At 40.8% G+C, this 23061-nt stretch overlaps 1 protein-coding gene and 1 long non-coding RNA gene across 5 annotated transcripts in view; both read left to right on the top strand.

Moving 5' to 3' along the window:
* The window catches only part of LOC308590034 (uncharacterized protein), a 281086-nt gene that overhangs the window by 48363 nt on the left and 209662 nt on the right, over positions 1–23061 (top strand). The gene's annotated exons all lie outside the window — the stretch shown is intronic.
* Positions 961–14407, top strand: LOC308590050. Of its 3 annotated transcripts, XR_014009637.1 has the most exons (7): positions 961–1178; positions 1370–2798; positions 5386–6592; positions 8117–8205; positions 10783–10880; positions 12727–12770; positions 13461–14405. It is a non-coding gene; the product is annotated as an uncharacterized lncRNA (long non-coding RNA). The 3 variants fall into 3 exon arrangements; XR_014009635.1 differs by lacking the exon at positions 1370–2798 and having other exon boundaries at positions 13461–14407; XR_014009636.1 differs by lacking the exon at positions 10783–10880.

The raw sequence follows: 23061 nt of genomic DNA, 5'->3' as shown, positions 1-23061 counted from the left end.
GGATGTCCCAGTGCATCCCCCCCTGTGGAACTTGTCCCAGCCATTCTGTTGGCTGGGGCCCACTCCCAGGCAGCCCTGATCCCGCCCCTTAAAAACAAAATGCAAACTATACAATAACCAATAAAATAACAAAAAACAAAAACAGAACAGTTATACTAAAATTAATCACCAACCAGATATCCATCCCACCCTCCCATCCCCCCAACAAATCAAAAAGGGGGGGGGAAGAAGGAAAAGCTTAAAATGTCACCAACTGCTTAAGGACATTTTAAAACACATTAGACACTTGGAACAGGGAAGCAATAGCAGAACAACCCCGCACTTCCCCAAGAGTTTGTTCCAAATGAGTCCAGCCCCATTCTCTAGGCACTGCCACAGGAGTCCTTTCATAGCTGGGAATGTTAGGACCTGGGCCATGCCCCCTGGGCCAGTTGGAAAAGGCCTTGGAAGGGAGCAGGCCCTGCAGTCCTCACCACAGAGGATACAGAGGAGCCCCAGCACAACAATTCTATTCATAGACCAGAACTGAAATGAGAGCCACTTGCTGGATCACAGCCTGCTACATCAGATCAAAGGTCCTGCTACAGGTCTGCCAACTCAGGAAAGCAATTGAGGGGGCTAAGGTTGTGTGTGATGTCACAGCATTACATCCAGGCATTGTGCATGATGTCACATCGTGCATGACACCTGGATGTCGGACGCGATGCCCAGACGCGCTGTTGCACACAATGTCTGGGTGTTGCGTGGCAGTTCAGCTTCCATGGCTGGCAGTTCCTCTGCCTCCTGCTGCTGCCATGGGGCAGGGGCTGCTTCCTCTCCACAGCAGGAGAAGGCAGAGGAGAACAAGCCACAGTGTTGCTGGCTTGCGCTACAGTGCCGCATCCAGGTATCCTGTGTGACAGCACTGCATCTAGGCGTCACACACAACATTGTGACATCACACATGGCATCGTGACATCACGCATGATGTCCAGACAAACATCAAGGTTGATAGCCTCCCCAATAACAAATATTGGGGGCCCCAAGGGGTTTCAGCTCCTAGGAGTGGGCGCTCCTATCCTGTTTCCCATGAATGTCAACCAGATGCTCATGAGACAACAGTCTTCTCTTGTTGCTCCTCCATACCTGGTTCTGAGAAGGTTGCTGCCCTTGAAACCTAGAGCTTGAATGTAACCAATGTGAGTAGTACACTGACATATTCTTCATGACTCAGTTGACAAGCCGCATAAGCTGGAACCTCTGAGTATAACAGATATACAATTACAGAAATCTATACTCAATAGCAAAGACAAGCTGACAGAGTGAGGTTTTTCTTAAACAACAACAACTTAACTAATCTACATATGTTACATCTTTGTATTTTTCATAGCACAGACTATTATCTAAAGTCAGATTTTCAAGGACAAAGAAGCTGTCAGAAAAGGTGCTATTTATTTATTATTATTATTTTTATAAGATACCGAGGACTTATTTTTATTGTTCCTATAGACTACCAATCGTGCTGAGAAGCGCATTAACAGAAACAGCTTGTGTCTTCAAAAATAATGATGTTTTCCTTCATATTTTAAGTATTATATATGTTGCTTGGCATATGGGAATAATAATTTGTCAGAATATTTCAGTAAGAAAGCAAAAAAGATAATGCTTTATGTTGCTGAGTCTTCTTTTAACGATCCTTTGCAGAAGCTTTGACAAAACCTTGGTATAAAATAATTATATCCAACTTGGACATGATTATAGACATTACATTTGGCATAAATTAGAATATAAACAGTTATGCCTGAGCACCCCAAGTCAATTTAGTTTCATCATTCTGCTTTTAAAGAATGGCCAGCTAGATGCCTCCAGGACACCCTTAGCCTTCCCTTGCTTTGCCCTTTAGCTACCTGTATCAATTTCTGATTGTGGCAGTTTCATTTAGTTTTCATTGGCTAATAGCTGTTGGTTGGCTTTCTCCTCTGTTAAATTGTTTACCTCTTTTAAAAAGTGCTATTGATCATCAGCATGTCTTGCGGTTGTGATTTCCATATTTTAATTAAACATTGCATGAGAGAAAACTTTATTTTCATTGTCTTGAATCTACAGGCAATCAAATAATTTGGGTGGCTCTAAGGCTGCAATCCTAACAATGTTAGTACAGAAGTGGGCTTAGGATTGCTGCCCTAGTCAGCATTCTACAAACAGGTGCCCTGGAGTTGTTTTGGATTGAGTTCCAGTGGTCATGTGTGACGTTAATATAGGGGAGTGCTGGAGGTGAAATAGTTAAACAGGTTACCCAATCAGAACCCAGGGGGTGGAGTCAGAGGGACTATAAAACCAGCTCTGGGAGGGGCAAAGGGAGGAGTTCGTTGGGAGTTGGGTGGGTGGTTGGAGTGGGAGTGAATTGGGATAGAGTCTGTGGGCAGGTTGAGTTAGTGTAGCGAAATAAGCTGAGTTAGGAACAGTTAGGGGCTAGGAAGACAAATACATATCTGAGAGGTGGTTTAGTAAATGAGAGCAGGTAGCGGAAGTTATAGGTCTGGATAGGCACCCCATGAATGTAATTGACCGATACCGTTTAGGAAACCACACGCTTGTTAAACTGTAATAAATAAACAGAAGTTTATGTTCCAATTTAACCCTGACTGGACTCAGTATTGTACCAGGTAGGGCCTGGGTGGTGGCAGTGAGAAATAAAGTGGTGGCACAGGGATCAATAGACGGTGAAACGTCCGGGGACCCTGTGTGATCGCCACATCACGGATCATGAAAACTGGAGTCCAAAAAATCTGGAGGGCACCAAGTTGCAGAAAGAAACCGTAAGTTCCAGTATTATAAATCAAAGGAAAATGTTGCACGATCTCTCTACATCATTCATAATTTTATAAACTTCTATCATGTGTCCCTTTAATCTTACCCCCCCCAAGCCCTCACTAAATCTCCAATTTAGGCGAAGCAAAACCAAACCTGTCTCTTTATTCCTGCAGTTTTCTAGTTTTTCACCACACCATCTCAGATATCTCTGTGGTCTTCATCAGAGGCCCTTCTCTGTGCACCAACATGAAGGAGAACGGGCCTTTTCAGTGGTGTCCTCCCATCTGTGGAATGCCGTCTTAGGGAGATGCAGGTGGCACCAACCTTATCAATCTTTTGATGCTACACTAAGACCTTTTTGTTTTGCAGGCCTTTGGTTACTTAATGTTGTATCCTATGGTGGTGCTTATCTTTTAGTAGGGAGGTAGAACTTGTCCTGATTAATATATTGCTGGATGAGCTTTTTTTGTATTTTTGATTGTTTGTTAATTGTTCTATTTTTTCTGGTTTAAAATTCCTTTTATGTGTTGTATTTTACCATTTTTATTGTATAAAGTGACTGATACATCATCATCATCAACAACAACATTAATTCCTGAAAACTCGTCAGTGCATTTCATTGATCTTTGCTGTATAGGGAAGTGGGAACATTCTTAATAAATAAGAATCTAGTTTGTGCCAGAATTTTTCATACACTCAGCCACTGTTTTTGCTTCTTATCAGGTTGCTCAAAAATTTGGTCATTCAGTGGCAGATATTTTTTGCCGATAGAAAGTAAATAGGATAGACTCAGCAATGAATGATTATAATTGTCTATACCAGTGGAAATGTAATACTGAATTTGTATAAATTTGTATAAATTGAATTTGTCAGATTACCACAGTATCCCTACCTCAAATCCTTTAGCCTTTCCTTGTTGGGAAAGTCTTCCAAGCTAATAATGAACTTTGGTATTAGAAGTCATGGTAAGCGCTTACAAATTAATCCAGTTGCCACAATAAGAGACACTAATTGCTGTAACATGCCACTAGGGACGGGGCAGAAATTGGATTCAGTTTGCATTTAAAGGTGACCATAGCTGATTCATGATTTCCAAAACAATATACAAGCTATCCTTCAAGTTCGCATTCCCATGAATTTTGCACTGCAGTTCTCCTACCAAGTAATGGGTTAAAAAAATGCGTATACCCAGATAAAGTGTGCATAAACTTGCATACATATGTGCAATGAATTATATAAGTGAAAATTGCTTTGCAAAAATGTATATATTAGGGGAAATTTACACTAAGATGGCAATGGATTTTCGTGAAAACTTTTTCTGGGGAAAAGACAGTTACAAACTGAGGACTGGATTTAGGATTCGAAAAATGAGAAACTGAGGGAAACGAAAATTGACAATTCGCCTATCCCTAAATGACCCTGTGGGATTGTCATCATGAAATAGTGCACCACAGTTGCACTATATTTTTCTAGGGTTATCATGAATTAGTTGTCTCTTTATAGCAAAGTGTGTCCTGTTGCTGACCAGGTGTGGGTGGGTATGCACAGCAATCTCCACACTGTCACAAATCTCTAGAGAAGGAAGGAAGCAGTAATAGTGTGGAGGAAAATCCCACAGGAAATTCTGTGCTAAGTTCTTCTGCACACTAAAAACTTGCCACGTGGTAACCTCACACTGTTCCATGCTTTGTATAGAGACTCCTTTCTTATAGTATGGTTTCTTTTGTGGGTTGTCTAAATCTGTATAAAAAGATAGATATGCTGCAAGTCTGCTGAAATATATGTACCTCATCCATGCGTATTTGGCAGATACTATGGAACTTGCACTTTTCCAAGTGATACACAATGTAAGTTCTGCGTTTGCGAGGAGTCAGTATATTTGTGTGGCAGCACCTGGGGTTCAGACTCCCTGAATAATGACATTAGACAGGTGCCCTCACTATATTTATGATTCCTGCTGAAAACTTTGTTTTTATTTCAGCCAGTCTGCCCACATATAGTTACCTATATTCTTGCAAAGATTTTACTGGTTTTATATGTGTTTTAATGATCATTATTTGTGTTTTAATGATCAGTATTTCATATACCGTATTTTTTGCACCATAACACTCACTTTTTTCCTCCTAGAAAGTAAGGGGAAATGTCTTTGCGTGTTATGGAGGGAATGCCTACGGGTGGCATGCCTATGGATTTTCCTCCTCTAAAAACTACCTGCGTGTTATGGTCGGGTGCGTGTTATAGAGCGAAAAATACGGTATGTTGTTGTTTTTAATAGTTTTGTGGATTTTAGCTGTGTTTGATCTACAATTTTATTATGTACCCTGCTTAGATAGCTCTTTGATAAAGCAGTTTTTATAACTTCCTTTAAAAAAATTTTTAGGAGAGAGTTATATAAAGGAGTGAAAAGCTATTGTGGAAGCCTCTTACTTCTTTGACAATGCATTTGCATTATTCTCTGTTTCAAAGACCAGTTTAATACTGGTATGTTCCCCCTGCATTCTTCCTGGAAGTCTACTGCAGGAAGTCTAGTAGAAATTTATGACATCTCTGCAGCTTGGAGGACTGAACTGCAATATTTACGTTTCCTTACAGATTCTTTTATTGGTCACCACTGGTCAACGCTCGAGTTGAAGTGAACCACAAATTCTATGTTCTGGCAGCAGTACAATTCCCAGGTGCTCATAATGCTATTTCCCACTTTGTGAGCTCTTGACTGGAGTCTTAACTGCATCTCTTTGTTTCTGTCTCCCCCTATGAAATAAAAGCTCTGTGAAAAACAGCAAAGTGGTCCCTTGTCAACAATACCCTTTATTAAAACCAGTGCAATCTTTCCCAAAACATTCCTTGTTATTTTATTATTTATCTATTTAAAGATCTATTTAGAGGAGTGTTTACTTAAATATAATATCTATTTTAATTATATAACGGTGGACTCTTTGCAATCTTTCTCCTTTCTGGTAAAGCAATAATGGCTGTATTTTTCACAATGAATCTTTTAATGATTGTCCTCACTTCAAATAAACCTAATATCTGTTTGAGTAATATCTGTTTCTTGCTCCAAAGGCATGAAATTAAATGATACCATTCACCTCATTTTGAAATTGTAGTTCATTCAATACACTCCAGATGGCACACACTGATGATAAAATTATGCATATGCTGTTTTGAGGGATTGGCTATGCAAACAAAAGAACTTTGTTTTCTGAGGCTTTAGAAATCACCTTCACAAATTTCTCTATTACCTGCCCCCCACCAAAAAGGGGGGGCAGCTTGGCCACTGTTGATTCATTAAAATTTCTGATTTACCACTCTAAGTACAAGCTTAAATTTGCAATATAGAAAAAGGGACACAAGTTCACATGCTTAATCTATTAAACACGGAAGTCTAACATCCAAAATAAACAGCATCACTACAACCCAGTCCACCAATCCAGAAAGTCTCATTTGAACATTATGCAAATATATTTATTAATTATAGATATCATTAAGCACATTAATTATTTTTTTAAGCCAGCGGTTCCTTGTCTACTCCTGGTAGGTACCACAACAAAGTTAAGGAAAGATCATACCTGACGACTTGATTGTGCTAGGAAGAAATGTAATTCCTCTCTCATCTGTTCTGCTTTATTTCCTGAGAACGTAGCAAAAGGTGTCTCAGGTTGTTGAGCTGTACTGCTCCATTTTCTGATGTTTCAGCAGCAGAGGAAAGGCCAAAGCTCAATATAAAGATCAAGTGCTTTGCATGTAGAAGTTTCCAAGTTCAGTCCCCGGCATCTTCAGTGAAGTGCTCAGCTAGCAGGTAATGGAAATAACCTCTGCCAGAGACTCTGGAGACCTTCTGCCAGTCAGAGGAGATAAGTGTGAGTTAGATGCACCAATGCCCTGACTCAGTATAAGACAACTTCGTATGTCCATATATAACAGTGCATGGCTCTGCATCTGTTTCTCAATTCATGTGAAAGTATAAGTTTATGGTTTGAAGTAGAGTTACTTGCTTCTCTCCAAGTCTTGAATACTTAATAGTTATGCACTAGGGGGGAAAAGAAAGTTGTAGAGTTTAGAGAACTGGAATATTATATTGAGAAATGGCATGATTGTGGGCTGGATTCAACCATTGAGTCCTGCTAATGGAAGCCAGCACAAGCTCTTCTGCTAACACAACAGGCCTTTTTGTTGCTTCTATACCCCTTGCATGTCCCACATCCCCCAAATTGGCTCATGGGGGTCAGTGGACACCCCCTCCCCTGAACAGTGCAGCAGGGAAGGGGAGGATAATTCCATAGAAATTCTTGTGCTGGTGGGATGATTTACTTAACAGTATGGAGAATTGCTCCCTGCGTTTCCAAGTAAACATAAGTGGGTGTGAGTGTGAGTAAAGTTCATGCAGTATTATGCTGGTGACACCTTGCCCCAAATTTCCTAATGCCTTCTCTCGGCACCTTCACATAGATATGAATAAAATTCATACAGATATGGAATAAAATTGGGGACACATCATACTCTGTCGTACTCCACAGTTCCATTGCTAGAGGACTGAGGCAAAGCTACCTAGTTCTCTCCTCTGAAACCAACCCTGAACATAGGAGCTAAACCACCATAAAATGGTGCCCCACAGGATACTGTGATCAATGGTTAGAAAAGCCTCTGAGATATCCTGGAGAAGCAACAAGGTCACATTCCCTTTGTAGTTGTCCACTAGATTCTGCCCCAAACTTGCAGGCTGCAATGGGTCAATTTAGGCTAGGAAAGATCCCCTGAAGAGGAAAGAATGACATTTTGAAGATGATAGCACTTGGTAACCTGAGTGACGGTTTTTCTAGAACAAATAAGGTGGAACGGTCTATAATATTTGGGAATTGAAGTGCTCAATCCATTGAGGATTCAGTTTTCTGCCTAAGGTAATAAGTTCAAAGGTATGTGGTGAGCAAGAGAGGATCTTTTGTGCATATATCCAGTGGAGAGTCCTCATTTTTATGTAATGCTAATTTGTCTGAGTGGTAGCAGCACCTCAGGCATGGTATTTGCTCTTTCTGGGCTCTAAGCCAGCCAAATTAGGATGTTTCTTGGGTGGTCTGAGTAGGTCAGCTGGGGCAGAAGAGGTCTGCATTGTCTGGAATTCTCATGCTGACGTGTATAACAAGCAAGAGGTTCCCTTATTATGAATGAATGTGGGTGGAGGCGATCAATTACATGCTAACGCTTTTTTGCATTATATACTTAGGCACACTGCATTCCTTCCTGGGCAAACTGGACATAGTGGCATAATTAAAATGACAGCAAGGCTCAATAGCAGGAATTTATGGCGTTGTGTTTTTGGTACTAGCTAAAGACTTTGTTTACCCAAGCATTTGTTGGTCAATAATACCAGCCTTGTAGTATTTATTCTCTGGCTTACTGTGGAAGTAGATTCAGGTAGGTAGCTGTGTTGGTCTGGCACATTCAAAATTTATATATATTTTTTTAAAAAAATGTCCAGTAGCACCTTAAAGGTAAAGGTAAAGGTACCCCTGCCCGTATGGGCCAGTCGTGTCCGACTCTAGGGTTGTGCACCCATCTCACTTAAGAGGCCGGGGGCCAGCGCTGTCCGGAGACACTTCCAGGTCACGTGGCCAGCGTGACAAAGCTGCATCTGGCGAGCCAGCGCAGCACACGGAAACGCCGTTAACCTTCCCGCCAGTAAGCGGTCCCTATTTATCTACTTGCACCCAGGGGTGCTTTCGAACTGCTAGGTTTGCAGGCGCTGGGACCGAGCAACGGGAGCGCACCCCGCCGCGGGGATTCAAACCGCCGACCTTTCGATTGGCAAGTCCTAGGCACTGAGGCTTTTACCTTAGAGACCAACTAAGTTTGTTCTCGGTATAAGCTTCCGTTTGCACGCACACTTCTTCAGATACATTGAAACAGAAGTTATATAAGGGTCTGATGACTTCTGTTTCAGTGTATCTGAAGAAGTGTGCATGTACACAAAAACTTATACCAAGAACAAACTTAGTTTCGTCTCTGTGGTGCTACTGGATCAACTGTGAAAGTAGATGTATTCATTGTTTTTAATGTATTGATTTTATGGAGATTGTATCTATAGGGTTGTGAACCACCCTACATTTTTCAACTAAAGGGTGGGATATATATAAAGATTCTCAAAAAATAATAAATAAGACTACATTTTATACTATCAGGGGCTGATGGGACTTGTGGAAGGACCATCTGGAAGGACCAGTTTGGCAAAGTTTGGTCCATCTCTTCTATCAAGAAGCATATGCCGTACTTGATATTTGAAGAATATATGTGTGCAGATTTGTGTGTGTGTGCATCACACATCTTACTACTTCTAAAATGCAAGTGCACAGTATTTTCAACTTGCACTTACAGAGTTCTTTAAAACTGCTGTGCTTTATCTGTAATGCTCTCAGACCCAGCACCTCAGTCCTAAGCACATTGAGCTGACAAAGTGCAATTGATTTCAGTGGAACCTACATCCAAGTCAGTGTGCTTAGGATTGCAGCCTCAGTCATGCAAAATCCTGATAGTATTTTCTGGGATTTCAGAGCTACAGGATTATACTGTGTAGTCCAAATGAAATGCTGAAGGGTAGGAAGATGAGTGTCAGTGTTGGTTTCATGGTGAATAATGTTCCCGGAACATGAAACAAAATATCTCTGGGGCTCCTTCAATAGTAAAATCATTACTGCTGCCTTTAAAGAGTGACAAATTAATGTCTCCACTAACAAAAAGATTACCTCCTGTCCCCATGGCAACGACTCCTCCAAAGTACGGAAGCCTCAAGACAAATGGTAGTCCATTTAGCACAGGAAACGCACATGTTCCAAATGGAGCTAGCAGGGGTTCTTCACCTACAACCGCCATTGCAATCCGCTGTATTTATTTTAGGTAGCTAGTTTTACCGACTCAGGAATTCCAATGAAATGCTCTTTTGTAAATGTACCAGTCTAGTTAAGAACTGCATTGTGCGAAGGGTGGAAAAGGTTTACTTTCTTGTAGTTTCACACATTGATTCTGATGAACATTTCATGCAAAAAGAGTTTCTGAAGTAGAACATTTCAGAATTCATGAATAGTAATTGAGCCCTTTAGTTCTGCACTAAACTTAAATCCATTATTCTCCATTTAAAGCAGACACATCATGTTGCTCTACAGAACACTGCTCTGTCACTTCAATGCTTTAATTTCCCCCCTTCTTCTTCTTTTAGTGAGCTGGGCTAGAATATTAAGCATTCTTTGCTCTCAATATTCTTGCTGTGCTTGGCACGTTTGGATTCTATTTGAAATAGGCAAATAGCAATCATGTTGTTCATAAAGAATGGCTTGTATGTGTGCATATACCTTGCTTTTGGGGGTAAGGGCACACTATATGCCACATCTCAAATCTCTAGAAAGCAGCTTGCTTCAGCTCTGTGCTGGATGTGTGCATTAAAATGTAAAACATAATAAAAGTCACTGTCAGATTTCTGCCTTCCCAACCAAACAAATGGGCTTACTTTAGTGTCTGAGGCATATAGAATTTATCTGTCAGAAGGTAATTTAAAATGTCATGTAAAAACAAAGCCTAAAAGGAAGATTAACATTTTTAAAGGACGCATTTAATATTTATCATTTGGCTTTAGTGTTTGATTAAATGTAGCTATTATTGCCCTTCATTCATTGCAGACTGCAGCAGCCCTAAGCCCCTGACAACCTAGGAAGGGTACACTTCATGAACTAAGATAGCTGCTTTCTAATGCAATTCCTGATGCTAAAGATGTCTCACTGCCTGGGTTTAAATCATGCTAAGATTTCTTTTTTACATTTCCACACTAGAAGGGTTTTATGTTTATCTTGACCAACAAATCATGGAGGTGCTTAAGTGAATTATCAAGGTTTGAAAACCACTGTGGTCAACAGAGTGTTATACATAACAAAAATCTAGAGATTCCGGATCCCATTTTTTTCCCTGTTAGTCACACTCTTCACATTTCAAAATCCATTTACAAAGGCTACCAGCAGGAATCAAACTGGACAGTCGTTTTCGAAGTGATATTCTCAGCTTTTCATATCTCCTGTACAGAGTTGTCTTAAGCAAAACACTGCAAGGTGAGTAGATATTGCAAGCATTTCAAGAATGAGTTTTCAAAGAAAGCTAAAGGAACAGGCTGCTGACACTCTGTTCGAGCCAACAAAGTGCAGAAGCTATCAGGCTCATACAATGGAGTTTTCCCAGCAACCTGCCTGCTCTTTAGTATATGTGTTGTGAACACCTGAAAATGAAGTATGGGAGCCCCTGTGACAGCTTGGGATGGGCGCAGCAACAGGAGGGGAAGACCTGGTCAAGTTAGAATTCCTGGTGGAATTTTGCTCACCTTGAATGAGCAAAAATACCCCTTTACTACAGCCAGGTATCTTCCATGCCTTGGGCAAAAAACAGCAGGGAGTAAGAGTTTGACTACAATCCAGCCCCAGAATTGCTGGTGAACCTGTTTCATTACAAATGTAGAATTCCATTTCCTATATAACATGTATCGTCCATCATAAAAAGACGAATTGAGAGAATAATGTTGACACGAAACCTTTATTTGTTGTGGGCTGGAGATATTAGAACGTTATTGGATGCCAGTTAACATCATGTCCCTGGGATCTGACTCCCTGTCTTCAGAGGACTAGATTGGGGATTTGGAGAAAATATGCTAATGGAGAAGTATTTGCCCTCAAAGCTGGACTAAGATCTCCCCATTTACTCAGAAGCTCCGGAAAAAGAGAATCTCATTTTGCCAGCAGCTCTCCATTCTTAAAAATTAGTGTTGCTCTCCTCAGGCTCCATTCCAGAAGACCCAGCTGAGCTATGGTCAGAGTTAATGGCTAATGAAACAGGCTGGGACACATTAACTGAAGATGATTTCTCACTGGAAGTAGACCTTATCACCCAGATGGAGCTTTCTAAGTATGTCTAAGACAAGGGAGGCAGCCACTAGGAATAAGAGTTCTTTTGGCCTTTGGTTAGATCTTGAACGTGCAGAAGAATTGTCTCATATGCTCTTAGCTGTTAGACCTTCAGTTTTCTCCCTTCTCTTCTTTGAGAGATGGATCTTGGAAGTGTATTGGATAATCTGCAGTGAGGAAAAACTATGGCTTACTGCCCCTTTTATATACATGCAATATCCAATAAAACTTCTTAAAAATAGTCTATTGACAGTTCTTGACTCCAGTTCATTTTGCACATATAACTAGAGTCTGTTCCCCTATGTGGAGGGGATGAAACAAAAGAGGTACCTGTTGTCATGTACAAATTTGGGGAAGAGGTAATAATGTGAATTTCTGAAATAACAGCTGTACCAGTGACTTTAAACCCCAAACTGCATATTTTATCAATTTTGTATGAGTCAAATAGAGACTTAATATATAAACCATTAATCTTTTTTTTTATTAGCTGCTCATTTACCTATATGAAAGGGCTGGAAGGAGTACTCAAGTTTTTCTTTAAATGTTTGGTTCAATAAAGTAAGCTTTCTTCTAATTTCTGACAAAATGCCATAAATGAAGGGTATATGTTCAAAAAATCAGATAAGTAATCCCATAGCTTTCAAAATCCAGACCCCTACAGTTGAAATAATTACAAAATGAAAATAAATACATTACTGATATAGTAAAATGGCTAGAGTAACAAAGACATTTAGAAGGCCAAGCATAGTAGTTTACGAAACTATTTAGTATGCAAACCATGGTTATTAATGGCAGTTCACAAACCACAGTAGGCAATGCTTTGAGAATGTAAAATTACAGCTTGTATTAAAATGAATGCTAAATCCGGATCTCGGAACTGAAGTGAATAGTTTCCACACAATATTTGAATAGATGTTTAACTAGAATAACATGATTTGGGGAGCATTTGCATGTCTCAAAAAGCTGAAACTGGACCTTATAGTCTGGATTTTCTTCTCTGCAGAGGTCAAATCAGTGCCTGTTTGAAAAATTCATGATCCAGAAAAGGTAATTTTTAATGAATATTTATGATATGTCTTTTCTTATCAGAGCTGTGCAAGTTTCCTGATGCTTCCCACAAAGGTTGCTTTCTGGGTTTTTCTTTTTTCTTTTCAAGAAAAGAAGCATGTGAATTGAAACCAGCAATATCTCCATTTTAGTTCACCTTGGCCCTAGTTCCTCACAATTATTATTAAGCTGCATGGGCTGCAGAGTAAGCTTTCTGAATTTTACTCATTGAATTACTGAAAGTCAAAGAAAGATTTCGGAATCAGAGCCCAGGCCTTATGCTGTGATTCCAAATGCTCAGGGAATGAGAGACTTAAATTGCTATGCCACATTCCCCCATTTCCATCCTCTAGCAATCTCTCTTAGTTGCTTAGACAAGGACCACTGAGTGTGACCACTGAGTTATAAAAACTATAACATTAAGGAAGAAAATCATCTGTGGTGGGTGTACCATTTGAAGCTGCCATCAGTCCCAACACCAGTCTTCATAAGCAGCTATATCAGCGGTGCTGTTTAGCTGACTGCAACCTCTGGGAGCTTGTGACCAGCATTTGTAAATGGGGGTTTGTGAGGACATTTTGAGGGGGAAGCTTGGAGTGCTGTTTCACAGTGTACATAGGACCAAGAGACATGAACAGTGAGGGAGCTGCTTATTTCAACACTTAGTCCATGTTTGTCTTCCTGCCTGAGAATGTGCAAAACTAGACTTGCAGCAAGTGTGAGCTGGTTGCCTTACTGGAAGAGAAGGTACAGTGACTTGAGGCCCACTTATTCACACTTCAAGCTATTGAGCAAGATGAGGGATTTCTTGACTAAGCAGAGTGGACTGTCCTGGAACAGTGACACAGCTGGGCTGCCCCTAGGGAGGAGGAAGCTTTTCCATTGCAGGAGATGAACCCCTGGATGAACATGACACACAGACACTGATTATGGGCCAGAGGAGCAAGGGCAGCAGTTACAGAACTCAGAATACATCAAGGAGGCTATGGAAGGTACAGTGTACAGAATGATTCCTACTGCTTCCCAGAAGAAGAGACATGTGCTGGTGGTAGGTGACACTCTACCGAGGCAGATAGAGGCAGCAGGATATTTGAAGTCGTACCTCACCTGTTTTGTGAAGAATGTAATGAGAAACAGGTTTTGGGGACACACACACACACACAGAGAGAGAGAGAGAGAGAGAGAGAGAGAGAGAGAATAACTGCCTTTAAGAATTAAAATATAGACATAAATGACTTTTTAGCAATTACTCACAAAGAGAATATATTATATATATTACTCACACTGGACTATGGTTGAACACTCAATTAAAACGACTACTAGCCCTGGGTCTTTGCCAATTAATGTGTGCTGTGTCTTGGGCCTCTTTCCACAGATTTGAAGCCTTTCCTCGACAACCCCAGTGGAGTTGATGGGGGAAAGATCTTTAACAATGTTCAAAAAACTATAATGCACTGCATCCCTATCAAATGAATCTTTGTTTTATAGCTAATCAAGCCCCAGCCCTATCAAGAATCCTTTGGGATTTCATTCTTAACTACTGTAAATTAGTTTCTCCTTTAATTGATAGCAAGAATGACTAGTCCTATTTAGCAAATCATTGCCGGAATGATGAAGCATGGGCTCCAGTGTGCACTAGTTCAATTTCCGCTGTCTATCCTGTTAACCTGCAATGGTACTTTCACGCACATCCTGCAGCTCAGCTTCTGCTGACTGGGCTCTCCAGATACCATTCTGTAGACTCAAATGAAACATAACCCCAATTTAGAGCGAATCATTCTCGACTACGGCAAACTGTTTCCAGAGTGGAAACAATTTCATAATCAGGACGTTGACAATTTGGGTTGGTTTGATTTGATGTAGATAAGCAGCATGGCAGGGGGTTGACTGCCTGTTTTGCTAAAAGATTTTTTTTCAAAGTTGCTTTCCTCCTCCTTAAGGTTTTGCACACCCTAGGATATTTGGCTGCTTGTCCATCTTTGCCCATTTTGTTTTTTGAAGCAAGAAAGAAATTGGCACATAAAGAAATAAATACAAAGTCTGTCTCTAAAATGAAAAGGTCATCTGAATTATTGTGGGAGAAGAGTGACATAGCATAGTGTGTGCAATACCTTTAATGATGGATGCTTAGAGCACCTTTCACCAACTTGGTTGGTGCGCCTGCTGTGACCTTTCATGGACAAAATGGCCTTGACACTGTCACAGCTCAGAGGACTACTTGGGGCTTTATGTGGTGCTGACACCACCAACTTACTTACTTTTGTGGGTACCTGCTGTGGATGGATCAGTACACCCACATTTTTTTCTATGCCTTTGTAATGTACAGGATAGAATAATTCAATGCATGTGTAGATATGGCTATGAAAAGGGTTCAGAATTTCAGCTGATTCAGAAAACAGCGTCCCAGTTACTAAATGCTTTTAAAATTTTCCGGGTTTTGTATGCGTGTAAGATCTTTGTTGACCTCTAATTCCTTTCTAGGCACAATTCATAGTGATGATCTTGAACCATACAGGACATGCAGCCAACTTATCTGAAGGGCTGTCTTCTTCAATACAAACATGAGGTGTCCCCACTTTGAGAAGTTAGGTAGCTACAATGATGGCGGCCATCTTACCTGCCTGTGGTGGCACCACCATTATGGAACACCCTCCCTAGACAAACGACTATCCCCTACATTATTGTCCTTCAAATGCCAAGTGAGGAATACTTTAGTCCTGAAAAAGGTATCAGATTTATTGATCTTTATTATATATTATGTTGCTAGTTCTTGTTTTTGTTTTTCACAACTTCCCAACTGGAGAAATGTACAGATCTCACAAGGCGAGGGGGCATAAAGGAGAGAAGTAAGAAGCAAAGAGGTGGAGGCTCTTTTGGTTTGATGGACATATCTAACTTTCAATCATAGTTAATTCTTTCTCCAGAGTACTCCAATCACAGTGATTTGAGGAATAAACAGAGTTGTTCTTCACATATTGTGCCATTCTCCCCTGAGGGTGTAAGCAGCAGAGTTAGACTATTGGAATTTTTCTTTTTCCTGACAAACAATTAAAAATCATAGCGCTCCCTCTTTCTTTTTCATGGAGAATACGTCCAAGAAGGGGGAGAGGCCTTGAAAAAACCCCCACAATGGTGACTTCTCTAGTATTTAAACTGAAGGTAAACTCACCATGCATGGTAGCCTCTGAACTTCTTTGCCTGAACTTTGGCAAGTTTCTTAGCCAGGGACACCTCTCTCATGTCTCCAGTTTTTAGATTGATTGCCCACAAAAAAAACACTAGAGAATGTGAGTTTTCTTTTCCACCCCAAGAGGTAAAGCCTGCCCTTGTAGGAAAACTTCACTTATATAAACTTTAGCTAGCTTGATGAGGCAGCCATGCCCACAATTTGTATCCAATTGTGGCAGAAAATAAAAAAGTTAAAACTTTCAAAGAAATTTGCACAAAAACACTGGCAAGCTTAATCCACTTTGGAAGAGAGGGTATCCTTTTGTGGGAATGTTGAGGTTGGCAGGAGAGGATATATTGATTATTAATATCCTTCCTAACTTGCACTAGCAAGTTTCTTCACTTAGCAGAATGCATTCCTCTTCTTACGTGGCAGAAAGCTGTTTGCAAACTCGTGTGGGTTTCTTAAGACAATAAACAATTCGATCTGACTTGCCCAGATTGAGATATGTTCTAATATTCCTGGTAAGACCCCTTTGAATCCCTCCTAAAAGAATAAAGACTTCACAGTCTTATTCATAAGTAACAAAAAGTAGTTTTACTCACACTCAGGCAGAGCACAGTGTGATTCCTGAAGGCAGGCTTTAGGCTTAAAATTACAAACATGTACAAACAGGTTTACTCCATATGGGAGATAATCTGGGGGAGACTGTTGGTTAGCAGCCAGCAGTCCAGTCCAGGTCATGCAGGAAGCAGGCAGGGCAAACAGAAGATGTGAATTACATCCCACCTCTTTGACTACAAGAGTCATCTGTTTATGCAGAAAGGGGGGGGAGTTATGTGTGTTTTTAGATTCCCCATTATAGTCAAAGGGGACAAAGCAGATCAGATTCATACCCAAATAAATGTATTAAATGGGACAGAACTGAGCTTATCTAAAACAGATTGGTTGCTTTCAAATGCTATAGATAAAGATGCTAGGCAAATATTATGGTTGCTGCACATGCCTCTGTCCAGCAGCTAATAGACTTCAAGGAAATTTTGTTAGTGATTATCTGTATAAAGCTTAGTAGCCACACCATAGCATTCTGGTTATAATAGTATCATTTTTATACCTGTCCGCTGGATGCTGACTCCACAGAAGCTTTCAAGCCCAACACCCTCAAGGTAGATCTCATCCTTTCATAGTCCCATTCTCATTATAACCACTGCTGTCAGCTGGTGAGCAAACATGTAGGAGCAGGTACTTGCTGGCGTTGTTACTTAATTACTCTCTACTTCTGAGCTGCAGGATGGATAAGTGACCAGATAGAAGAATAAGATAGCCAGAGACGGATTTAGGGCAGCATGACTGGTTCCCCTGTTTGTAATATATTAGCAGACGGGCAATGGTAGGATTTGAGGTTGCAATCTAGTAGTAGGGCTTGGTCAACACAGGATGGAACTAAGAGCACAACAACTGCTCTTTAATAAATGCTTGCTTATCTGCATTGCAGCTAGAATGGGAACAGTTCTATGAGATAACTCATTGTGCTGAATACCTGCCCCTGTGTCTTTATGCATGGATACATGTGTGCCTTCCCACACCAGTACAGTGGAACCTCTACTTACGGACGTAATCAGTTCTGGAGGTCTGTCCGTAAGTCGATCTGGGTTACTGGTAGAAGCGCCGTTGTGCACAGGTGCATTTGGCGGCAGCCCGCTTCTGTGCATGTGCAGACAGCGGCAGCTACTTCTGCACATGCACAAACAGCAGAAGCTGCTTCTGCGTGAATCATGGCAAACCCAATATTTACTTCCGGGTTTGCTGAGGTTGCAACTTGGATCAGGCCCAAGAAGAGGCGGTCATAAGTAGAGCTTCTACTGTATCTTTCCCTATAAATGAATGAAGATACAGTTGTGTGTGTAACTGTTTTATTTCCATTATGTTCCAAAATAATGTAGATCGTGTAGCACCACAGAATCATTTTCTTGCCTTCTAACTTTCCAGTTCCATGAAAACTTTGTGTAAGTGATAAAACACCACATCAAAATTTGAGCCTGAGTTGCAAAATTATTTGGGGTGATTTTCATGACAGTTCTAATAATGAGTTGTCTCCTATGAGCATGAACATTTTCTGCAGAATGTATTAGACAGCTTCCTAATAAGCAACAACTCCCATCCCTTCTACTTAGTCTGGATTCTGGAGGGAGCTACATCCCTACCATAAACTACTGCTGACATTTTGTCCTAGGGCAGAACTCTGTTTGATGGAAAGGGATGCTTGTTTTCTTCTGGTCCCTCGGCATTTTCAGGATCCAAACATCTTGTTAGACCTGTTGTATTTATTTTGGTTGAGTTTTTTATGTTATAAATTCATTTCTTACCTCTGTGACCTGTAGGCTTATTGAAAGGAGGCTGCAGTGTTTTCAGAATGAGAATTTCTCACTGAGGAATCTGGCTAATTGGCACTTTTCAATAGAAACAGAAATAATAGTGTCAATCAAGTGATCCTCTGGGCTCATAGAGATACAATGCAAGAGCAAATTTCCCGTTTTACTGATTAAATTGCTTTTGAAAAATGAGCATAGTACAAAGGAATAAACTGCTTGAGAAATAAATTCTACATCAGAACAGAAAAAAAATGTTTGGCGTACACAATCTACTGATTTGTGATGTATTCTGAATTTATTTTAAGAAAACAGTTTTATTGTTGTTTTGATATGGGTTACCACCATGATATATTTTCTTCTTCATGCTGGTGGTCTAGACTTTTTAGCAAATAAATAAATAAATAACCAGAAAGATGGAGTCGGGAGAGAACCCAGTCTACAATAAAAGCTATGTAGCAATAAGTGAACAAGGTCCCAGCACTGGCTGGGATTAGGGATCACAATTAAACAGACTCGATGTGTCGCCTATTCATGAATTAATCACTGGCATTTGTTCTACAGTAATACTTTCATTTAAACTACAATATCCTTTTGCACAGAATTAACTAAAAGGATGACTTTGCCACCACCTCATCCTTTCCATTCATTCAGCTTCTGAGAGCCTTTTGCTCCAGCTAGGTGTGCTACTCCTGGTTTATTGAGCAGAGGTGGTACCCAGATGTTGCTGAACTTCATCTCCATCAGCCCTCACCACTGGTCACATTGGCTGGTGCTAATGGAAGTTAATAAGTCAAAAGCACATGGGACACCAGTCAATTAATCAGTTTTCATTCCTTAACTTGCAACAGCAGCAGAATATCTCAACTACAACAGGAACGCAACTCTCACATAGGGTTTCATCTAACAAAGTAACCTTGTTAGTGTAAGGAGTTCCTCTCCTCACATGCCTTCCACCCCAAATCTGCTCCAAGGGACATGGGGAACACCTGGTATACAGGCTGAGACCCTACCTGCCAGTGGACTGTCTCACCAGAGTGGTGCGTGCTCTAGTTATCTCTCACTTCGATTACAGTGGTGCCCCGCAAGACAAATGCCTCGCAAGACGGAAAACTCGCTAGACGAAAGGGTTTTCCGTTTTGGAGGTGCTTCGCAAAACGAATTTCCTATGGGCTTGCTTCGCAAGACGACAATGTCTTGCGAGTTCCTGCTGGTTCCCCCCCCTTTTTCTAAGCCGCTAAGCCGCTTATCAGCTGATCCGATCAGCAGATAAGCCACTAAAAGCCGCTAAAAGCGCTAATAGCGCTAATCCGCTAATCCTTCAATGGGCTTGCTTCGCAAGACGAAAAAACCGCTAGACGAAGAGAATCACAGAACGGATTCTTTTCGTCTTGCGAGGCACCACTGTACTGCAATGCACTCTATGTGGGGCTACCTTTGAAGGTGACCCAGAAACTACAACTAATCCAGAATGCAGCAGCTAGACTGGTGACTGGGAGTGGCCGCCAAGACCATATAACACCCGTCTTGAAAGATCTACATTAGCTCCCAGTACGTTTCCGAGCACAATTCAAAGTGTTGGTACTGACCTTTAAAGCCCTAAACGGCCTGGGTCCAGTATACCTGAAGGAGTGTCTCCACCCCCATCATTCTGCCCGGACACTGAGGTCCAGCGCCGAGGGCCTTCTGGCGGTTCCCTCACTGCAAGAAGCCAAGTTACAGGGAACCAGGCAGAGGGCCTTCTCAGTAGTGGCACCCACCCTGCGGAACGCCTTCCCACCAGATGTCAAAGAGAAGAACAACTACCAGACTTTTAAAAGACATCTGAAGGTAGCCCTGTTTAGGGAAGCTTTTAATGTTTAACAGACCACTATATTTTAATATTTTGTTGGAAGCCGCCCAGAGTGGCTGGGGAAACCCAGGCAGATGGACGGGGTATAAATAATAATTATTTGACGGGCACACAGGAGGCAATCAGGACACAGGGAAGGAGAGGAAGTCTGGTTGTGCAGGTGGAATTCTACCTAATGGGATGAATTGATTGGATAGTTTTAATCTTCGGTTCTTGATACATTTGTCTCACTATGATACTTTTTATGAGAGTATACTGTTTTAAAGCAGTGGTGGCCAAACTTGGCCCTCCAACTGTTTTGGGACTACAATTCCCATCATCCCTGACCACTGGTCCTGTTAGCTAGGGACCTAAATGGCTATATTTTGTGAAGCAACAGTGACAACCAGTGGCTAGTTTTTACCTCACCCCACCCTACACAATGAATTACTCTCTGTGGAACTGGTTTACTCTGTAGGTCTTTTGATTAATCTCCCTTGAGATGAATGGGATTTGATGAAGAACATACATGTCATCTCAGACTTCATTCATTTTGACAGAGTAGCAGTACTGCAGCATTTACATAGCTTAGCTACTTACTTATCTCAAATTCAGGAGCTACACAGTATAATTGGGGGTGGAAGATCTTACAGCCGTTTGTACCCTATGCACAATTACTGTAAGCAATGGCTACCTGAGTATGGCTAATTGTAATGATTCTTTGACTTCATTCCTAATCATACTTAGTAGGAAATCACGGTGAACTCAGTAAGGCTAATTTCTGGCTAAACATCTAAGAATCTTATTGTAAGTTGCTCGAACTTTAATATTATATTAAAATATTATTTACTCCACAAAAGGGAGTGCACTGACATTAACACAGCACATACTGATATAGAAATGCTCAAAGTGGCTATCCTCTGGTTCTTCCGATGTTGTCAGACTACAACTCCTGTCATCCCTGACCACTGAACATGCTGGTTGGGCTGATGGGAGCTTGAATCCAACAACAACCAGAGGGCCATAGGTTATCCACCCTGGGTTTAAAATTTACCCTCAGCTTACAGTATATACACATGGGGGAGGCCGTCATCAGGGCTGCCAAGAGAGCTTTAGCATGCTGCTTTGAAACCAGTTGAAATATGAGGTGAAGACCACTCAGGATTCTTCCAGTCCCATTCTCCAAGTGATTTACTCATATCATTTTAGGTGCCCAAATGGGGCTTAAGGATATGCCCCAATGCTTATTAAAATTAATTTCATTTACTACCCCTAAATGGTCTCTGCTGGGCGACAGCAACCCAAGTCAGCTGGTGCCAGATTCTGGATGTTCTTTCAGGGAATGTCAGCTGAAAGCACCCTAGGCTTTGATAAGTTTCTGATTTATTTGTCCCCGTGGTTGATGTATGCGTTGCTGCTGCTGCTGTGGTGGTGTGTGCTTTTGGTCCTTAGTCAACGATAACTGTTTTCAAGCAGACTGAAGACTCCAGGCCCTCAAGCATCACATGCCATTCCTCTCTACCTGTGCTGTTTTGTGAAGATTTGTTTTAGTGTTGCTTCAAACCTTCATTTCCTCTTCACTGGCACTGCTTTAAGAGTGCTTATGGCAATTTTGCTTCTGTAATCATACCTTGAACCCATCTGGGGATGAGACTGGCTGCAAGCTTAGTGTTTCCACTTAACATATTCATGATTAGCATACACAGAAGGAGCAGAATTAGGATGAATGTTTTTGGAACAGTACAGATAAATCCTCATAAATGTAGTACAACAGCTCTGGAGATGCACAGTGCTGAAACGTAATGAAGCTGAACTCTATAGAGAGTATGGTATTCTCCATACCAGGCCTCTCCTAATGAACTCATTTAGATTAGAAAATGGATTTAATATTTTATTGGAATTAACCTGAACCAGGAAAGAGGATTACAATTTCTTTCCAGAAATATGATGATATTAGAGGGGGAGGTAGCATGTTGCATGAATATTAAGGGTTTTTTTTAACAAACATTTGCCATGAAATCCAAATGACTGGAAGGTAATTATGCTTAATATAGTGATAGTGTGCTGAGAATAATGAGATTTGAAAGCAATAAAGATATATTTTAGAAGGTGTAAATTACACCTAGGTGGCATTTTAGCTCATAAAAACAGCTTCAAAGGAAAAATCTTAAAATAGTTTCCAGGCAACCAATTTTAATTGTCCTTAAAAAAAATAATCCAAATCCAAATGTTAGCAATAACAGTCCTGAAAATATTTTGGTGTATACTGAAGGCACAGTCTTCCTGACTCATTAGGATCAATGAGACACTGCACAAACAGGGATCTTAAAGCTCTATTTCGAAAGACAATAACTTTCTTGTAAGTCCCATTGATTTCAGGACTGTTTATCTGAGTTCACTGGAACTTATATACATGTAAGTGCATTTAAGGCTGAGGCTTAGGGGACAATCCATTAAGTGCTACAGCTGCACATCCAACATTCATTTTGAAAGGATATGCTCTTGAAATGAATGCCGTTTCACAGCTGAAGTGTTTGGTGCATCACTCTAAGTGCCAGTAAAGGTCAGTAAAAAAGAAAGAAAAAAGACGACAATGCTAGCTATTTAATCATACAGTAATTACTCAATTTTTATTTGTTATTTATAGTATACTATGCTTTTCAGCCAAAAATGTTCCTAGAAGGGCTTCTAAGAGAAGACAGTCCTTGCACTACACAAAAGGAACGGGGGATACAAAGGGAGGAGGAAAGCAGGAAAATCAGACACAAGTTCTTATAACAACCATTTCTTTCTATGAGATACATGAACTTGGTCCGTAGGCACTGAGTTGGTAAGACAAATGTTAAGATACTTGCATGCGCATAAGTCACAATGTCTAGTTCAGTCTGCCATAACAAGTTTCTGCAGGTAGACCTTGAAGTA

The sequence above is a fragment of the Podarcis bocagei genome, assembly GCF_964188305.1.
Source record: "Podarcis bocagei genome assembly, chromosome: 6".
In the NCBI taxonomy this organism is placed as follows: domain Eukaryota; kingdom Metazoa; phylum Chordata; class Lepidosauria; order Squamata; family Lacertidae; genus Podarcis; species Podarcis bocagei.
The sequence above is the reverse complement of the archived record's forward strand: the minus strand, read 5'-3'. Positions and strand labels throughout refer to the sequence as shown.